General features: G+C 40.4%; 1 long non-coding RNA gene across 1 annotated transcript in view; it reads right to left on the bottom strand.

Annotated features, from left to right (window-relative positions):
- Positions 1 to 15,932: 15,932 nt before the first annotated feature.
- The window catches only part of LOC140665660 (uncharacterized), a 216,204-nt gene continuing 212,920 nt past the window's right edge, over positions 15,933 to 19,216 (bottom strand). Inside the window, exon 4 of the long non-coding RNA XR_012046643.1 lies at positions 15,933 to 16,123. This is a non-coding gene — a long non-coding RNA (uncharacterized lncRNA). The remainder of the gene's footprint in view (positions 16,124 to 19,216) is intronic.

The following is a 19,216-nucleotide window of genomic DNA, read 5'->3' as shown; positions in this document are numbered from 1 at the left end:
ACTAGATTTATCATAATTACAGATTTATACATTATTATCATAATCACAGATTTATATCATGGCACATAAAATTGAAAGAACGTTTGCGCGAAATTCTCGCGAAACGAGACTCTGATGATTATGAAATTAAAGTGAGCCGATTCTTCCAACCACTGCCATTTTCCGACGGCGTACGATAAAATGTATACTCATTTATCACGTCGTTGTCTTAGGATCTGCATATATATTTAATGTGTGATATATATCGCTCTTATACCAAAACTATGAATGTGCAATTTTATACAGTTCTGAATTATATTTGAAAATTGGAAAATTTAATTTACTCCGAAAAATCAGGTTATTGTTTTATTCTTGTAATATATTCTTTCAGATTATTCAAGCAAAATATTTTTTTCATGCATAATTTTTTTTTACACATTATATCAGTATTATGTTATATATATCATTTATATTTAAGTAAATATTACAGTATTACATTATTATTAATATTAGTGATTGTGACACAGAACATATTGTATATTGCATGTGATTTTGGGCATAAAGGCGACAATATGTTACTAGGAAAATTTAATAATTTAACACGCAATTTATAAAACAATTTAATTTTTATATAGTATTATATGAAGCTACATCTTCTCGCATATTGCTGAACAATTTATTTCACGTTTGTTTCGCTTCCGTTCCGAAAAATGAGATTATCGTACACGTGGTACGGTAATTTCACGATGCAGTTGAATGCACGCCGCGTGAATATTAATTAGCCGGTTTCTTTGTCTTACGGTTAGCCATTGTTATGGAAATAATACTTTTTTTTGCTTAATTTGCGACACTGCTCAGTGCCATTCGTTTCTGGTCATCGGTGGGTCCGATATATTGCCTTGCGGACACTTGAATATCCACAAAGGACGACAATGCTCATTGTCGTGCTCGGAAGAGAAACTTAAGTTCTCAAAGGCGACAAGTGTACAATTAAGTCATTAAGGGGACTTCCGGAAACTTGGACCGTGAAAGTTTTCGTACGGAGAATGGACCTAAGCGGCCGTTAAACGGTTTGCAAATTGCAATTTCGACGTGTTTCGTGTCACAAGAAAAGGACTAATTTCGCATCCTCGATCTTTGTATAGAATTTCTTCTTAATTTTTTTTTTTTAATTTTTGGTAACAAATTAAATTACACGAAACGATAAATTATTTTAATATGATTCAAAGTTGTTTTATTTTTAAATAAAAATATGCTTGCTATAGTGATGAAGTATTTTTAGATCTTAGACTTTAAAGTGATGAAGAATTGTATTTTCAGATTTATTGGCAATGTTGACTTTGCTATCTTTATTGTCATTTGCGGACGTTTCAATAGCTCGTGTCTACTTTGTCTAGACGTAAGATAGGCCCTGTTACCTCCATTGATTGCCTGCTATCTCAATGATGATTTCAGGCCGAAACGCAAATAAATAGATTACGCGAAACAAGTCGATCGTGCCAATAGGCGAAGGGAGAAAGGCACCAGGGTCGGGCGAAGCGAGACGGTCTCGGCACGCCGATGAGGTAGAGAAGGTTGAGAGGGTGGTTCGGGGGTGGTAGCTGGCTGGCTGGCTGGCTGGCTGGTAGAGAGTTCGTTCGATTCGATATTCATCTCGAGATTCAATTCAATTTCCCCGCAGCTATCCCGCTCTCTCGGGCATCGCAGCGCGTCGAGAATCGCGAGTCGCGCGATGAGAGGGTGAAAGGAGCGAGAGGGCGAGGGAGGCTGGCGTGGGCGGAAAATAGGAAAGCGGGTGGTTGGGTGTGTAATGCTTGATGCAGGGTGCAGCATTGAAAACCACCGTCAGCCACCCTCGTTCCGTCCCGCCATCCACCCTCTCTCTCTCTCTCTTTCTTTCTCTTTCTCTGTCTCTCTGTCTCTCTCTCTGTCTGTCTCTCTCTCTCTCTCTCTCTCTCTCTCTCTCTCTCTCTCTTTCCTCGCCATCTCGAAGAGGAGATAAAACGAGCCGGTGCACAGAGGCAGACCCTTATACCGCCGACCCCCGCCGCCGACGCCCTTCTGCCAACCCATACCCCCGTCGTCGCGCAGCCTGCTTCCAACTCCCCCGATCCACACTATCCCCCTCGACATGCTCTCGCGATGGCAGAAGGTACTACGCCGTCTCGAGAAACTCCCGTCGAGGGAGGTTTTGGGGTGGTGCGGGTCGGGTAGGTGGGTGGTTTGGATAGGAACGGGGGGTTGAAGGGGGCGGAAACTGTTTTCCACTCGGTCTTACTGTACTAACTGTACCTAACCTACGCTCGTATCATTAATTATCTAAATTGAAGCTGCCACAGCGCACCCGAGTGTCTTACATCGAAATTCTCAAAGGAGCTCTCCGTGCTCTCTCTCTCTCTCTCTCTCTCTCTCTCTCTTCTCCATCCCTCTCTTATCCCTTCTGCGCCCCCGCTCCCTTTACGCCTTACCTTGTCTCTTCTGTCGCTGCGCCGCGCGTATCTCGGATGGAAAATGGCGGATGCTCGCGGGTAGAATAAGGCTGCGTCTCTTCTGCGAATTAGAGTATGTCGTGTTCACGATATCGGTGCTGAAGATCGACGAACGAGCGCGAAACTCTCGAGTGTACCTGTAGAGGAAAGCGCGATATATACTTCGCTGATAGGAACTAGTTAGTTACTTAGGAAATAATATAGATCTTAGACCATCAAGATAATTAATTATATTTTCTCATCATATTAGGTTTTATTATCTTGTATTTATTTTCTTAAAACTAGAAATTTGATTTTTTCGAGAGAAAAAACATTTTTCACATAAAGTAATAAAATATTGCAATAATATTACAATTTCATAATATCTTGATTATTATTTAATCATAATTTTTGATAAAAAAATCCTTTTTTTTGTTGGAAAGACAACTCGTGTTTATATAAAATAGAGGCAACAAGCCAAAGAGATAGATGTGAAATTTAATGTAGATCTTATTCCTAACTTAACTTTAAGTTTCTTCGTATTTATACAAATTGCTGAACCGGGTATCTCATAACTATCTCTCTCTAGTCGATTCTTGAAAATAAATATTTCCAGATCTCGGCAGGAGGGTAAAGGGATCAGCAACCGGACCTGCAGGGAAGCAAGGGGATTTCTCAGGTCGTCTCATATCGACGTATTTTAGGCGTTTTCCCCGGGATCGTCTTGCCCAAACCTAGACGGAGGGTCGTGCGATTCGTACGTGTATATGTACGTATGCGAATGTATGCGTGCGTTTCTGTATGGGTGCGCACGACTCTCCCTCTTTCAAGCGGTGGAGTTTCTACATCCCCCTCTCCCCCTCGTCCTCCCTCGTTTTGCCCTCTCAACCCTCGACTTCCCCGCGACTAGTGAGTAACGATTTTCCTCCATCTTACCCCGATTCCGGAACACACCCTTGGGGCACTACGTCCTCCCCTGCCCCTCTCGTTTCCTCTCTCTTTCTCTCTCTTCCGGACACCACCGCCAATCTCCTTCTATCGACGCTACCCTTATTCTGGCAAGCTGGCGCTTTTACGTGAGAAACAGGATAGATACGATGAAAAAAAGTGTTTACACGGATAAGCCATGCTTCGGTCAAAGTTTACAGATTGAAAGCAACGAGTGTATAAATCTGATTTCGATACATTATACGAATTAAAGATACATCGACTTTATCGAGACTTTAAAAACTGAATTCTTTCATTGCTTTTAGAGCTTATTTATATAGATATAAGTCAATTGTTTTTAACTTTTCCAGCTATATAATACGTGAGATATAATGCTCCTTTTCTAAAATGTTAACTTAAGTAAAGCCTATTTGAAATCTGTTTCTATTACTTAATAAACACTTTGTAAATGATAACATATTAAAGTAAAGGTTGATGTAATCATTCAAATTCATATTTGGAAAGCGTTGTCACCTGGTGAGATTGACATTAATATCAATTTGAATGTTGAAATTCACGTCAACGTACTCGGTTTGCAGTTGTGTAATAGCAATTGTGGTTTAAATTGGATGCGGAGAGGAGCGAATGTATAAACTCGCATTACCGCGCGGCACGCATATATCTTTCCGTCCTTCGTATTCGCGGCGACTTGACCCAGCTGCGTCGGGTAGAATAAAGAGAGGAGGACAGGAGGGTGGAAAGCGAGGAAAAAAGCAGGGATTCGTCGGTGGAAAACGAAAAGTCACACCCACCGAGTATGTGGAGACATCAACGCCCGGCAACGATCGGCATTCTTTTTCCGCGAGCTTTTCCGCAAATCTGGCCGTCATCAGCTGAAAAAAGCCGCAAACAGATTACGCCCCACAATCGAGTTTCTTAAGCGCGTATCGTTTTATTTACCCTGAATTATTTTTCCCGCACTTGATTCAGTTATAATTTTCTCTCTGGTTCTCCTTGTACTTTGTGTTATTAATGTATAATTACCGCGTCAAAAATGTTTATCATAATAATTTTAAATATAACTGAAGAAAAGAATCAAATGTGAAAGACCTTGCTGAATCAAGCTTTACAAGGCGTCCGTCATTTACGCCTATGATAATAAATTGATGTTGCCGGCGTCAAGAGATTCGAGAACTCGGTAGACTTTCGGGTGACGTCGCTCGTCAGAGGTGCTACCGCTGGAAGAGAGTGACGCAAAGGGTTGGCACATCATCAGGCAGGCCAAAGGCGGTAGAATTGCAGAGACGTATGGAGAGGGGGGGTGGGGGTGGGGGGGAAGGAAGAGCTAGAAGATGAACATAATCCAGGATCTCGTCTCGAGACAACTGGCAAACGAGGGTGAGTGCACATAAATACATAGGCACGTCATCGTTGATGCGTGCGTGTGTACTCCTTTTCCAGCTCCGATACGTCGTGTGCAAGAGTACGCGAACACTTCGGAAGTGAGAGAGAGAGAGAGAGAGAGAGAGAGAGAGAGAAACTTGTCTCTCTCTCTCTCTCTCTTTCCCTTTAAGGAGTGTCTCGCAACTACGAAAAGCGGCCCCGTCTCTGCTGATTACATGGGACGAGTCTCGTGAGTGGTGTTGCCTCGCCAGTTAGACTTGAAGCTTCCTTGGCAATGCGGCTATATTCGGTCTTAGCACACTTCCAAAGGCCTTGCCTCTACGTCGTTAGATATAGCGAGGACGAGGGTAACGCGATGTCGGGGGGGGTAGAAGGAAACCGGGTTGGCGTGCCGCTGGCTTTCTCTCTCTCTCTCTCAATCTCTCTCTCTCTCTCTCTCCCTGTCTCTCGTGTTTCTCGTTTCATTGTGCAGCCACTGATGGAAACTCGAAGACGCGCCTTCGAAATTAACGTAATGAACACGCCCGCACGCCGAAACGAATGATCGCCTAATGCGATCGCGGGACTTTGAGCTTGAACCAATAGCTGGACGACTGAATTGATTACATTGAAGCGAACCACAAAGAGCAAAGTTATTAGAATCTGGACAAGAAATTTACAACTTGTAATTACGATAAATATAGTTGTAATTAACACGCTTAAAAATTCGGGAAATAAGAATGTATTTCACGTACGTTTAATTAAAGTTTAAGCATCTTAGCTACTGCGTCCTTTATGTAATTAATTTTCGAAACTCCTGAAATAGATGTACGCGAGTTACGAGATAAGGCTTTTAGATACTTCAAAATAAGATGCCGAAGCCTTTGACTGAGAATGTATTCCACTCTCGACGTCGGTTTCTTGGAAACGGCGGAGTATTCAGTCTTAGCGAGCGGTTCTTCGGCGATGGTCAGATGAGAATTCGCTCTAAGGAATAGGTGGGAAAGGAGTCGGGGAGAAAGGAAGAGAGCACTGGAATGGATAGATCTGTTGGTTGGCCTCTCATGTTTCTCATTTCATTGTGCAGACTCCCTTAGAAACCCAAAAGCGTACGTACATGTGGATGGTTTCGCGGTGGGATGAGTTTTAGGTGAGGAAGAAGGGAGAGGAGGAGAGCTTGGTACCAAAAGGGACGGATGCGGGGGTGAGTTGCGATACCCCCACGAGAAGGTGGAAAGGAGGATGAAGCGTCGGATGGAGGGTAGTCTCCGCGCTCTTGGATCTCATACATACATTAACGTCGCTTGTCAGGCGTACCGAGCCATCCTGTAAGACTTAAGATACTGCTTCGAGAAAGGGGGAAGTTGCCTGCCTGTGCTTGTCTCTATCCCTTGTCTCTCTCTCTCTCTCTCTTTCTCTTTCTCCTCGTCCCGCTTGCGCAGATTCTCTTGCCGAGTCTCTCACCTCACCGTAGTCGTTACTAAAACCACCCACTATCTTGGGAACACCCGCTTTGTTTCCTCGAAAATGGCTGCCGCGGCCCCAGATTCCATTTGCATCTGATTATACGTTTTACGCAATCCCGGCCCAAACGTGGAAATAATTCCTCGCCGCTCGCTTGCTTGCGCCAATGTGAAGGTTGTTTGCACGCGCGTTTGCCGTCGCGGAAACTGATTCGCAAAGTCGGCGAAACGACATAAACTATGATATAACCGGTGTGTGGCTGAATCTCGTCTCGCCTCGAAATTATTAACAAAAAAAAGCTGATGGTTACACAAATGTATTTGGTAAAAATAATAATTTGCAGCCTCTTTTAAAACTGCTCATTTAATATAAATATCTTTCGTTACATTAATAAATATATAAGTTCTTTTTCATTGTAAGAACATTGCATGAAAATTAATACTTTAAATATTTAAATCACTTTGTGAAAAATATATGGTAACTTACTTACATCAATATATTTTGAATAAAAAATTGATAATTTTAATCACTCTCGGTGTCACGTAAATGACAAAAAAATTGGTGACAAAAAATTTTACAGATTTTTTTCTATCTAGATATTTATTTTTCTATCTAGATTTCTATCAAGATAGATATTTGTAATCGGGCGAAAGAAATTAAAATAGATTTAAAAAAATTGGTGGAAGAAATCATAGATGATTTTACTGATTCAAGATCTATCCGAGGAAGAATGGTAGCGGCGAACGACGCCAAAGGTGGATCGTGGGGGCAAACGAAGGGTGGCCTCACGGTTTACAGTGCAGCATAATATAAAGGCAGTTTGTGTTGGGGCGTGTAGTGGTGGTACGCTGCACGCGTCTCCCCCTCGTCAGCCCCCGCCACCCCCCCAAGACGCCCAGACCGGGTCTCTGATTGGTCGACATTATTCAAAATGGCGTCTTCGCCACATAAGATCCGTTTTATTAGCATACCGGGAAAGGAGACGTCGCCGGGTTTCTTGATGACTCGCGAAAAATTTTGCCGCGAGGCCCCAACCGCGAACCGGATCGCTCTGCGACTTTCGACGAAATTCGGATTCAGCAGGAGGATGCCGTGGTCGATCTGAGAATGATTGTGGGACATTGAACATGACCTTGAAGATTATAGCAAGGATTTAGCCTCGCTTCGCTGGACAACACTTTCCAGATGAGGGTTTTAAGCCGCTACCTCCTACCACGACGGGCGGCGAGGGAACGAAGGAGAGATCATAATGTTGGATCCCAGGAGACTCGGATGTTCGTAGGGAAACTTTCATTACCGTGCGCCGGAGATATATATTTATCGCTATGTATTTCTCGTACCGCTGAGAATCCGAATGAGGATCGTCGATTAAGTTCTCGTATCTACGGATTGCGCTCTAAGAAAATCTCGTTAGCTTGCTCTGGTCTTTGAGAAGAGAATATATATTCGATATTAAGAAAGATAACAAAATTTTAATTATATTATATTTTAATTACGCATGTCGGATAATTCAAAGCAACAAAGTATATCCTCATCGTAAAAAAACCGGTCATCTTTATTATCTTTGAGAGTACAGGATACGAAAGCCCATCTCATGTGAAGAACATAGAAAACGATCTGTTTTCGTAGAACTCGAAAAACTCGTCTTGAATCCTACTCGCTACCTTGAGAAGTGAACGCGCAATTATTGTACTTATTGTCGCAGACTCGAGGAGCGATATCCTGTGAGACCTTTCGGCAGGACCTCCATCGTGACGGGCCACTGACATTCGTAAGATAAACCTGTTTACCTTTGCCCCACTTTGGTAGGAACGAAAAGTCACTTTTCAGGATCTTGGCCTTCGAGACTGATCGCAACAAGTTCCTACAAATAAAAATAAGCGTGCGATATTGTTCCGAGAAAGACGGCAACAAGATTGATTCATTCAGACTCGTGGGAATGCATGTTTAATAGAATTCAATGTAGAACTGATATAAGCAAAGTAAGTATTCCAAATATCAATATAATATTGCAATTCTCTTCAATTTTTATTAATTGTAAACATATATACATTTAAATAATAATAATAAAAGCACGAGTAATTTATTTATTAATAAGGATAACAAATATATACACACATATAATTTAAAAAAATTTTTTTACATTTAAATAGATTTTTATTTCAAGCACAAAAAAATAAATAGAATTAAAAAAAATATTTCAATTATTCTTCGTAAGTTACAATTGTTGTCTAACCTGACATTAGTCTCATAAAAAAAAAGATAAAAGGCTTAAATGCATATCCTGAAAAGTTGTGGCGATCAGAGACTCGTTCGGAACCAGTAATACCGGCGAAGAAGTTTCCAGGAGAACACACGCGGCACTTTCCCACTGCTGGCCAGCGGTCAAGCAACATCAGAGAACCTTAAACTGGCACGTACCGTGGACGGTGAGAGAATGGGGCGAAATAGTTGCCGGAGGTATCGAGCTTTGTGGAAGCGATCCGGTGGGATTGTATCTAAGATATAACTAGAAATTGAAAAGTTGGCACGACAAGAAAAGTCTGCGACCAGTTTGGAAGAAATGAGCGATCAAGATATTTTTTTTTTCTCTTATATTTATTATGTAGAAGTTTTTACTAAATGAACGACAAAATTAACACAGTCTGTAATTTAAACAGATTATTTATATCGTGTTTTTATACGCTTTTTTCTAATCTTAATTTTATTGACGAATTTTTTGATCAATTTGTAACCTGTCGTAATCTCGGTACATCACTTTGATTTGTGAACGACATATATATATAAATTAGAATATTATTTTTATTCGTATGATGTCCGTCTTTCGTGAATCTTCCTATAGTGGTAAATATATTCGCAGAATACAGACGGATTGTCACAGTCGTGTTACAGCCCGAAAATCCCATTCGGACATTACGGAAGTTCGAGATGCCCGCGCGTTCTAGAACAACAAACTCTAATTACTGTAATTAATCCCGTTTAACTCGGTAAATCGGATTTTTCAGTTAGCATTGCAACGTAGTTGCGAAGGCAGCAAATCCCGGAGTACCTTCGTGTTAGCCATGCGAAAATGTCAAGAGGTAATTATCCCGGTTCAAAGAACGAACAGAAGTGTAAGATCATAAATATTATTTTTCTCTTTTCGAGATATTTTTGAAGGTATTTGAGACATTTATTTTTTTTTAGAAAAAGTTCTTTTATGTATGGAGGGACGATATTTTTTAAGAAAAATATTTTTTCATCATTAAAAATTATAAAATGATATAATCTGGATAGAGATCAAGTAAAAAAATGATTTTTTTATCGAGATTGAAAAAATTACAGATAAAGGATACTTTTTTGATATTCTTACGAAACCAATTTATCGAGATACGTGAAATAAACAAGCCCATCTCGTCTTATCTTTAATTAATCTGACTAGGTTGATATTAAGCCTCTACCAACGTTCGTTCGCAAGCAGCCGCGAATCCATTAAGGAACGACGATGTCAGTCAGCGATCGTAGATTCTTCCCACGTTACCATCATAATCCATCCCGACAACTACTTCGCTAACTACCTCCGCACACTTGCCCGGGGTGGGTTCTTTCAGACAGCAACGATGATCATCCGGGCGATGCTCCGTGAAGAGAGGGGAGAGAGGGTGCAAAGAGACAGAGACAGAGAGAGAGAGAGAGAGGCGGTTGCTTTCGGGGCACATTAACGTCAATTTCCATCTAGGCTCCCCGAGAACTTACTTGCAGTCCAAGTTCCTCGCAACTAAGGCTGCTGCCTCCCGTAGTCGCGGAGAGGGAGGGGGTGGTGAGGAGAACGACCGGGAGGAGAAGATGCTGCAGTACGCTCTTCTCCGGTATTATTAATGTTACGAGACACGTGAGCGCGCGATAGAGGAATAGAGGAACGTCGGCAGAGGGTTCGGCGCGCACGATGTGGTGGTGGCTGGGGTGGATAAGGCGGATTAGGAAGAGAGGTAAGGCGAGATGCACACGGGGGCGGCGAATGGAGGAAGAGGCGGACGCACGAAGGCGAAGGAACGAGAGGAAGGTTGCGCGCTCGGGGCGCGCGTTACCCCCTTTCTCGACGGTCCTTTAGTCTTCGCTAATTGTCTCGGAGACGTTTCTCCCCCTCCCCCCTCCCACCCCTTCACGCTTTAACGTTACCCCGCGACTGACAACATCGTGGGGTAAGGCCGATTCTACCGGCAGACAATCACGATGCAAAAATGCGCCGGCAGCTGTTAGACATGACTGGAAATATGATGCGTTTGAATTAAGCCCGGAGATTCCGCGGCCGTTTTCACATGGAATGGGGTGAGCTTGGGGATGAAGCCGATTGTTCTGTAGACGGCTTAGCGCGGCTTTCTCATGAAAACTCGAAAATTAAACTCGTGTCGATATTTCATAGTAGTGGATGAAATTTTATATATTATAAAAATTCAATAATGAGAAGGAAAAATTGAAAATTAATTTTTAATAATGCTACGTAAAGATACCATGAAAAGAACTATTACATGTTTAAATAACATCGTGAAAAGTATAGCTTCCAAATTATAATAATCTTACTCATATATGACGTCTTTTATAGCAAATTAACAAACATATTCGAAATGCATGTCTTTAAAATGCAACAAATAATTGATTTTATTATTGAGATTTTGTTGAAAATAATATTTCAGAGAAGCGGATCAAGAACAGTAAATCGTGCTACAGTCGTTGCTACAGTCTCGCAATCTGAATAAAGAAAACATTACTACGTTTAATGAAACGTGACGGAGAAAAATGATTTAAATAAATAATGAAATTCTGCAGGACGCAAAAATTGTTGAAAAGTTGAAGAGAATACACGTGGAAGCAGTCCGCGCGGCAGAAGAGAAACCTCCACTCTAACTTATCGATTACTCGGAGTCGCCTTTCGCGGTGGCAGCGGCGTGCCATTGGCCCCTTAAAGGTTCCTGAAAAGCGAAGAAAAGCTCCCGGGCGCCGGGCCAATGGCCGTGGCGCGCGCGCACCCTCTTCACTCTCTCGTCGCCTTTTTCCCATGGATTTTTCCCTGCTGTCGCGTCTCTAAGAAAGCTGCCGGCAGCGAATCGCGGACGCGCAAAATCCATCGCAACCCCCGTCATTGGCGGAGTTGCAGCATCTTGACGCCGCCCATCGAGGAACCCTGTACCCGGGAAAACAGAGCTCACGTTCGTTCCCTCTCTCTTCCCGGATTTTCCCGCCTCTCTCGAATGCGCCTCTCGTTCTCGTTTTCTCATTCTCACCCTCTCCCTCTGTCTATCTGCCGTCGCGACGCCTCCACCACTCCGTTTTCTTCTCCTTCTTCGTCCTCGCGTCCTCACCCGGCTCCATCTAGGATCGCTCTCTTCTTATCTCGCTCCTACCTCGGCTTCCCTTCTCCGACGACGACGTCGTCGTTACCACCGTCGCTGTGCGCTCTCGCTTCTCATTCTCTTTCTCTACTTTCACCCTGCTCTCCCTGCTCTTTTGTTTCCCCGGCCGGCTTCCTTCCTCTTCTTCGGTGTCGGTTTCGCCGAAGCCGCCGGCGCACCCCGAACATCCCCCCCGGACACACCATCCGAGATGGTCTCCTCTCTTCCTCTCCTTCTCCCTTGCGCCTTCGTCTTGCCACTTGCTACCCTGCGTTACGGCATACGGCGACCTGGAAGAAACCCCGCATCCGGGGGTGAGGCTGCGAAGCCGTAGAAGGAGAGGAGGAAGAGGGTTCCAGCGATGGCGCTTCCTCAGATATTAGATTTTACAAGGAGCGTGCTGGGATTTTAGGCAGGTCACGGGGTGGGTGGACGACGGCGGAGACGCTGGCCCGCTGGTTCCGCACTCCTCCGTACATCGGGGGTGGGATAAATATTAATTACGTTTCTAAGAGCTGCCTGCGGCTACGTGTACTACTGGTTATACTTCCTCGCACTGTATCCTGGGTCTTACGTCTCCGGGAATTTGCGGGCACCTCTTCGCGAGAGACTTGCTTTCTTATTGATCGTCGGTACGACTGTTTCGGTTTCTACTATCTGTTTCTACTGTCTTTGGGTCTGTGAATTCTTCAACTAGTTTTGACACGCGTTTTCCTGGACCAAACTTTTATTACGCATCATTTTTATCTCGACATCTTTCTTTCTCTTATCTATCATTAATAAAAATAAGTATCTTTTTTTTTACCAATGTTAATAAAAAATTTACAGTTTTTTTTTTTTTTTTTTTGCTATTAATTTTTAAATAAGCAGAATGAGTATTTAAATCGTGTACACTTTGTCGGTTTAGTTATATTTTTTTTTCTCTTTTACCATTCGTCTACGCTTAATAGGTATACTATTTGCTGGTCACACTATTGTGCGTTGTTGAATCAGTCGCGACAAAGTTTTATTAAATACCATAGACGCGCTTGAAGTGTCGACGTGGAAAAAAATACTTTGCCGATGTGCATTCGCAGCGTTATTCCATCTCCCCGCGTTAAATTGATTCGCATTATTAAAAGCAGCCGTGAATTGGCCGTGAAAGTTTTTCAATTTCCCCGGCACTGTCTCCGCCAGTAAATTGCACTGATAAATTGCACAATACGACGCGGTTCGGAGAAAATCGCATTCAAAACTACGTATGTCCCGGCGTCTAGACGTCGCCTCGGATTAGTTGCATATTTCATTTAGAAATACAATAAATGGCTTCTAGACGATGTTAAAGTACGATATAACAGTGCTTTCTTATCTTCGTCATATATTTAAATAGAAGATCACGAGGAAAATGAGTTAAAGATAATTGCCGAATATTTAGTTTTAATTTTTACTATTATAATTTTAAAAAACAGTTTTTTAAAAATATATGAATTATTTTGCATTATTTATTCGATTTTTATATTATTAATATAATTATACAAATTAAATTTTTAATAAATAATTTTTTCAATTAATTTTAACTTTAGAGACGTATGTATTCATTTTTGGAAATATGTCTCAAGAGTTTTGAAGAAAATTACTTGCTATTTTACTTAAAGCCCGCAATTTATCAGTGCCATGATGTTCCATGTTTTTTTTTTACATCAAGTGTTTAATAATGTTTATCTATTAGAAGTTATTAGACTGACCGCATCTCGCCGGCGGCATTCGAAGAAGGGTCAATTTATCGAATTTGCGGGATAATTATGTGGGGTTGCAAACGCCGATCGCATAATCTCGTGGATACGCATAGTTGATGATCATGGTCGATTATCCACAGAGTCGTTCGTCGCTCTTCGGGTAACGAGGCAGATCACCCTGACTCGCTGGAAACAGCCTTCGGGGGAGAAAGATCAGGGGTGGTTCGAAACTTGGCTGAGATAGGTGGTGCTGCCACGCGGTGGCGATATCGATAACTGAGCTGTTTAAACAACCCTCTTGCAATTTAATTCCTCACTTGTCTAAATCGTCCTACCACGTTTTAATTAGTAGTGATCTCGGAAAAAATATTTTATAGCATTTTTACAAATATCAGAAAAATTGTGAAACGCTTATTATAAAATTATTTAATTGAAATATGTATGCACTTTTGTAAGTTATTATTAACTATTTTTCTATTGTATTTAATTTGCATTTTTTATAAAAATATACATCGCTAATAATAAAATTATCAGAATCTAATAATTCAAAATAAGAAGAATAGAGAAAGTGTAAAGAATGGATTTTAATATGTCAAGTTTATTAAGACTGTCATATCTTTATGACAAATTTTTTCCAAATGCTCAATTATAGAAATAATAATCTAGTTTATTTGAACAAAGATTTCGCTTGTCATAACAATTATACCATTATGGTATCCTCTTGCGGCGACGCCGGATCGGGCACTTGTCACCCCCGAGACAAGATCGATCGACTTGTCGGTTGATCGCGGCATCGATGCATCCTGTGATAGGACGTTAGATCGCTGACCGAGGTCGGCCATTAGCCGCAAATGACGTACTTAGGTGGCCGGCGATCTCTCCCACTGAGAGATTTGATCGGATGCGGGATTCCTTCGGACAATGATTCCGACTCGAGATCCGCGGGACTACGCAAGAGCGAGCGAGCGAGCAAACGGCAAGGGGGTTCACGGCCCCTTCTTCGTTCACCCTATTGATTTTCCATTCGAAACAGCTTCGGCACTCTCGAGGCGCCAAACGTCGGCACGAGCTGCCCGACCGATTGACCGACATTCGATTGCCAATCGACGCGCAATCCGGTCGATCCGCCGGTGACAATGATTGAGACACCTGTGACTCGTTTGCGAGTGAATTCGATCGATTACGAAGTCGCTGTTATTTTCAATCACGCGTGTTTGTTATTCTGAATTGGCTACTTTGAAAATAACATGTAGAATTACATATTTCAGAAATTGGGGGACAAATAGAACATATTATCATAAATTTATATATCGTCCGTAATATAATATAATTAAATATCGTCTGGCCAGAAAAAGTAATATTCTATATTTTTGGAAATAGCGAATTTCTTGATAATTTATGATCTCAATTTTTGGACTCTCAAAACACATTTTTCAATTAATTAGAAATATATAACAAATAATACGCCTTCCTGGTTTCCTTCATATTATTTATATTATTTTTACATAAGAGATAGATACAGTAAAAATTTAAGAATTCTTTATTTTTTTATATTTTTTCTAAGATATGAGCTCTTTATGCTCTTTTAAAAGAAAGTATATAAAAATAAATATCGATATTAACGGAATACCGATGATTAACGGAGTAATTTATGATCGAGATAGTTCGCGATGAATTTTGGCGGTAATTAGCCGTACTGTTTGATTTGGACGATGCGGTGGAAGAGGTTCGTGCGAGTCTGATTGGATGAAGCCGCCGTAGGTTCGTCTTCACTTTCTAAAAGGAAAGAACAGCCCGAGGCCTCTGGCTCCAGGAAATGACGAGAAGACGAGATGAGACAAGACGCGACCCGCGAGTTAGGAACGACGAAGTCGTTGAGTTCGGATGAGATGGGACGGGACGAGGTAGAAGAGACGACGAGATGAGATGAGAAACAGCAATGTCGCAATGAGATACTGTCGGTATGCGAAGGTGCACAAAGCTACCTTAGAATCTGTCTTCGTGCCTTATAATAATACTGTGTATAAGTTACTACTTATGGTTTGATTAGCTTAAGAAAAAATATTTTCAACTGTGGCACAAAAACGCATATATACTTGTCAAACTTTGCGGAAGAATAGAGTTTTTAATTGAATACATGTATATATATATATATTTATATGTTAAATCGTTATTATTTAGATATATCGAATATGCTATAAATTAATAGATTGAAATAAATTCTTGCATATGTAAGGAAAAGGAGGATGTTCTGGTTTAATTTTTTTTACGAAATAAATTTTTATTTTTAAGCTTATGTAACTTTATTTGTACCCTATAACTAAATAATGTTATTTTTTACACATATATACATAAGAGATAAAATATATATAACTATATATAAATCATATATAAATATATAACATGTTTTTATAAATGTACAATATTTGCTCGTTCATTGCACATCATATTAATTTTAATTTTTATTAATATATTTTTCAAGATTTTTTTTTCCAAATCTTTAACAGGAGCTGTAGCTATTTAATATCTTTCTGATTCACGCTATTGATTATGTGATCAGTACAAAGTGTTCATACAACGTATAGTTTTTAATCCCTTGATATACCTGCATGCCCTGGGCGGATTTTCCGCGGGATATGAAGATAGGGAAGAGGGTGGAAAAGCAAAAGGAAAGGAAGGTGCCCACGGTGCTTGGGGGTGGCTCGGGGTGCAAGATGTAAGACGAAGGAGGCGTGGCCTCGGCATTGATCCAGAACCCCCACTCTTGTGCTTAAAAGTACGGCTCTGGCTGCTCCGCTCTGTGCTCACCCCCGTCGACCTGTAAGAAACCAGCAAGAAATGAATATTCATGAGCCATCAGCTTCGTTGCTTCTATCTTCTTGATTTGGTCACCGACGTCAACGAAAAAATACTTTGCCATTAATATGTATATAAATCAAAATGTTATTAAATACTATATTTTTATATTAAACAGAAAGTCTATCGAGAAAACTTTTATTCTATATAATTGCATATTATTATGCAATTTTTTAGTTTACAAATAAAATTACGTTTACAAAATTTTGTTTACATTTAATGACATTATTTCGCATAAATAAATTAAAAAGAAAAAGAAAAAGAAAATACTTTTGTTGAAAATAAATAAAATCTTTTTATAAAACATGTTTTTATCTAGAATAATGATTGAATTCATCATGATTGCAAATTTTCCATATTATTATAACTTTCTGGAAAATTCACTTTCACCGCTGATAAATAAATGTTTGCTTTGAATTAATTTTAATTGTTCTGAGAAATTTGAAATCGTCAAGTGAATCTTCTAAATGCCCTCATCGCGCGTGTTTGAATTAATTGTGGTAATTCTATTTCTATTTACTGTCGCAGGATATTGCTTTATCTAATTGCTAGCGATACGCAAGTGAGGGGAAAATGCCAGTAGTCGTAACAGTAATTGATCGTCGATCTCGACGTAGAATACGCCTTGTACAGGACACTGAAACTCGTTTTACAATATAAATTACTTAAGGGGCACGTCTTTTTATTCCGCCAAATATCAGATAATAATAGATTAGAAATATATTTGCTGAGCAATGCAAATTATTTTCTAATAATAAACTTCTTTTTATTTAGTCAAAAAATTCTGCAATTACATAGGAAAAAGATAGTAAATGCAAAAGGAAATGCGTGAAATGCGGAGATATTGCGTTGCGAACCTTGCGTGCATAAATCGCACAGGTACTTGCACAGAAACAATAGGGCGGGATCATTGCATGAATATTTCATTGCTGGTCAGTGACCCGATATAAATAATCCGAAAGTTACGGCGCTCGATCTGAAATTTTCATGTGTTCCACTCTATTCAAATCGAGTATGCAAAATCAAGGGGGATTATTTGCGAAAGCATCTCGTATTACGTGCAAAAATGTGTTTGCGCCTACGATTCGCTCATATTAGAGACTCATTATTTTATGTAATTGCGCCATGTTCAAAGATACATTTCTGCGAGAGGGAGGCGTAAAAGGATTGGGCGCGACGTTAGCAAATTGGTTACCGGCTACGACGTTCCCAGAGTATACCGGGAGTTTGTTCTAACTTGCAGTCGCTGGCAGTTCTCCTCAAACAGGCTAGATTATGCTCCACATCTCTCCATTTTCTCTTCTCCCAATTGGCTCGCGCGAATCGCGATTCGTGCCGCGCGACTGTGCATCCACGTTTGTTTGATCTAACTTGCCTGCATTAATCTCGCTGATTGTGAAAGAAGCGCAGTCGGAGAGAGCCTGCCAAGACGAGACGATTCTGGAGTTTCGTGGAGACTAAAAGTCTTACCAGATTCGAGAAACAGAGTGGTCTTTGTCAGCGATGACAGACTTCTTGTTATATAAACTTGTTAGAAACTCGAACGATCAACTAAATCGATTGATTCTTTTTTCTACTTTAAAAGTTGTCAATAATTCTCCATCTTATGGCTTCTTGCTTTGCATTTGCAGCTGTGTTACATCATTAGAAAGGAAAAAAGTTACACATATCATTTCTTTTATATGTGTATAAAATGCAAATTTAGCAGAGAAGATATAAGAAAGAAAAATTATAATTATAAAGATATAATTATTAATAATTTAATTAAAAATATAACATCGTAAATCGATGGTGTTAGTTGATAACGCGAAATTATATAATAAATATTTTTTAATATTTTTTTACACTTAATTTTTGTTGTCAAGATATCATGATGGCGGGCCTTTATCTTAAATTGTCTGACGATACACATCACATTAAGCCCGAAATGGTGCAAGCTCTGATTTACGAAGCTGTTAACGTATCCGATAAAATACAGCCTTGGGTTTTATTGCGCCCATTCGACGCCATTTTGGAAGCGAGGATTTCTCTCCTCGAAACATTTCTGCCCGTTACTCTTACTTACCTAACCACTATGTCTTCTCACATCTTCCAGCGCAGTAATTTCAATTGGTTCGCAATGCGTTCCGCACAATTTACTTCTTTAAGCTAGATTTTTCACTGACAGTAATTTTAAACTTGAGATACGTTTCACCCTCCGTATTTTAATCTACTTTGGTCGTACTACTGAAGATTGCTTGTGTCAAAGAGATGAGATTAACCGCGTTTCGTAATGCATAAAATATCAGGGCAATAAGATTATTCTGATTTCGTAGATAATATCACATTCTAACATATACTATTACTTTTTTTGATAAATTCATATTTTTTCCGTTCCTCCGTTTTTATATTTATGCGCGATATAAAAAGGCTCCAGAGAAAACTATACTTTCCAAGTACTCACAGTTGATGATTTTTGTTCTTCACATTGACGGCTTTTTGAGTTTTACGTTTCTCCCTGAGGATGGCAACTCATAGACCGGAGTGTCATGATCCTTTAAAATATTTAGAGGAGGTAGTCCGGGAAAGGAGAGAGAGAGAGAGAGACAGAGGGTAGAGGGAGTTGGAGGAGAGACTCATCCAAGTTGGCAACTTTCGGTCGTATTAGCTTTTGTATATATATTACCTCATTTGCGCGCGAGAGGAAAGCTTATACTTCTACCCCCTGTAGACACTGTATAGATATACTATGCACTCGCCTACCTCCACCCTCTCCCTCTACAATATACTTGTACACGTGCTTCGGCTATATTCCTTACCATCAGTGCGATACGTCAGTTGTCACGCGAAATGCGACAAATCGTCTATTCGAAAAGTTTCCGCAACCATGACGGATTATACGTTACTGTAAAACTCGAAAGATGTGAAAAAATAAAAGTTATGACTGTTTCAGTCAATTCTCTATTCAAAATATATTAGTTTGAACCGATAATGCCAGAGAGAAATATTGTAAAAAGAAAAAACCCGATCATTTTTACACACTCTCTGATCGGCTTACTTAAAAAAAAACAATTTT

This window comes from Anoplolepis gracilipes, chromosome 5 (genome assembly GCF_047496725.1).
Source record: "Anoplolepis gracilipes chromosome 5, ASM4749672v1, whole genome shotgun sequence".
In the NCBI taxonomy this organism is placed as follows: domain Eukaryota; kingdom Metazoa; phylum Arthropoda; class Insecta; order Hymenoptera; family Formicidae; genus Anoplolepis; species Anoplolepis gracilipes.
Note: the sequence above shows the minus strand (reverse complement) of the source record. Positions and strands in the feature narration are given on the sequence as shown.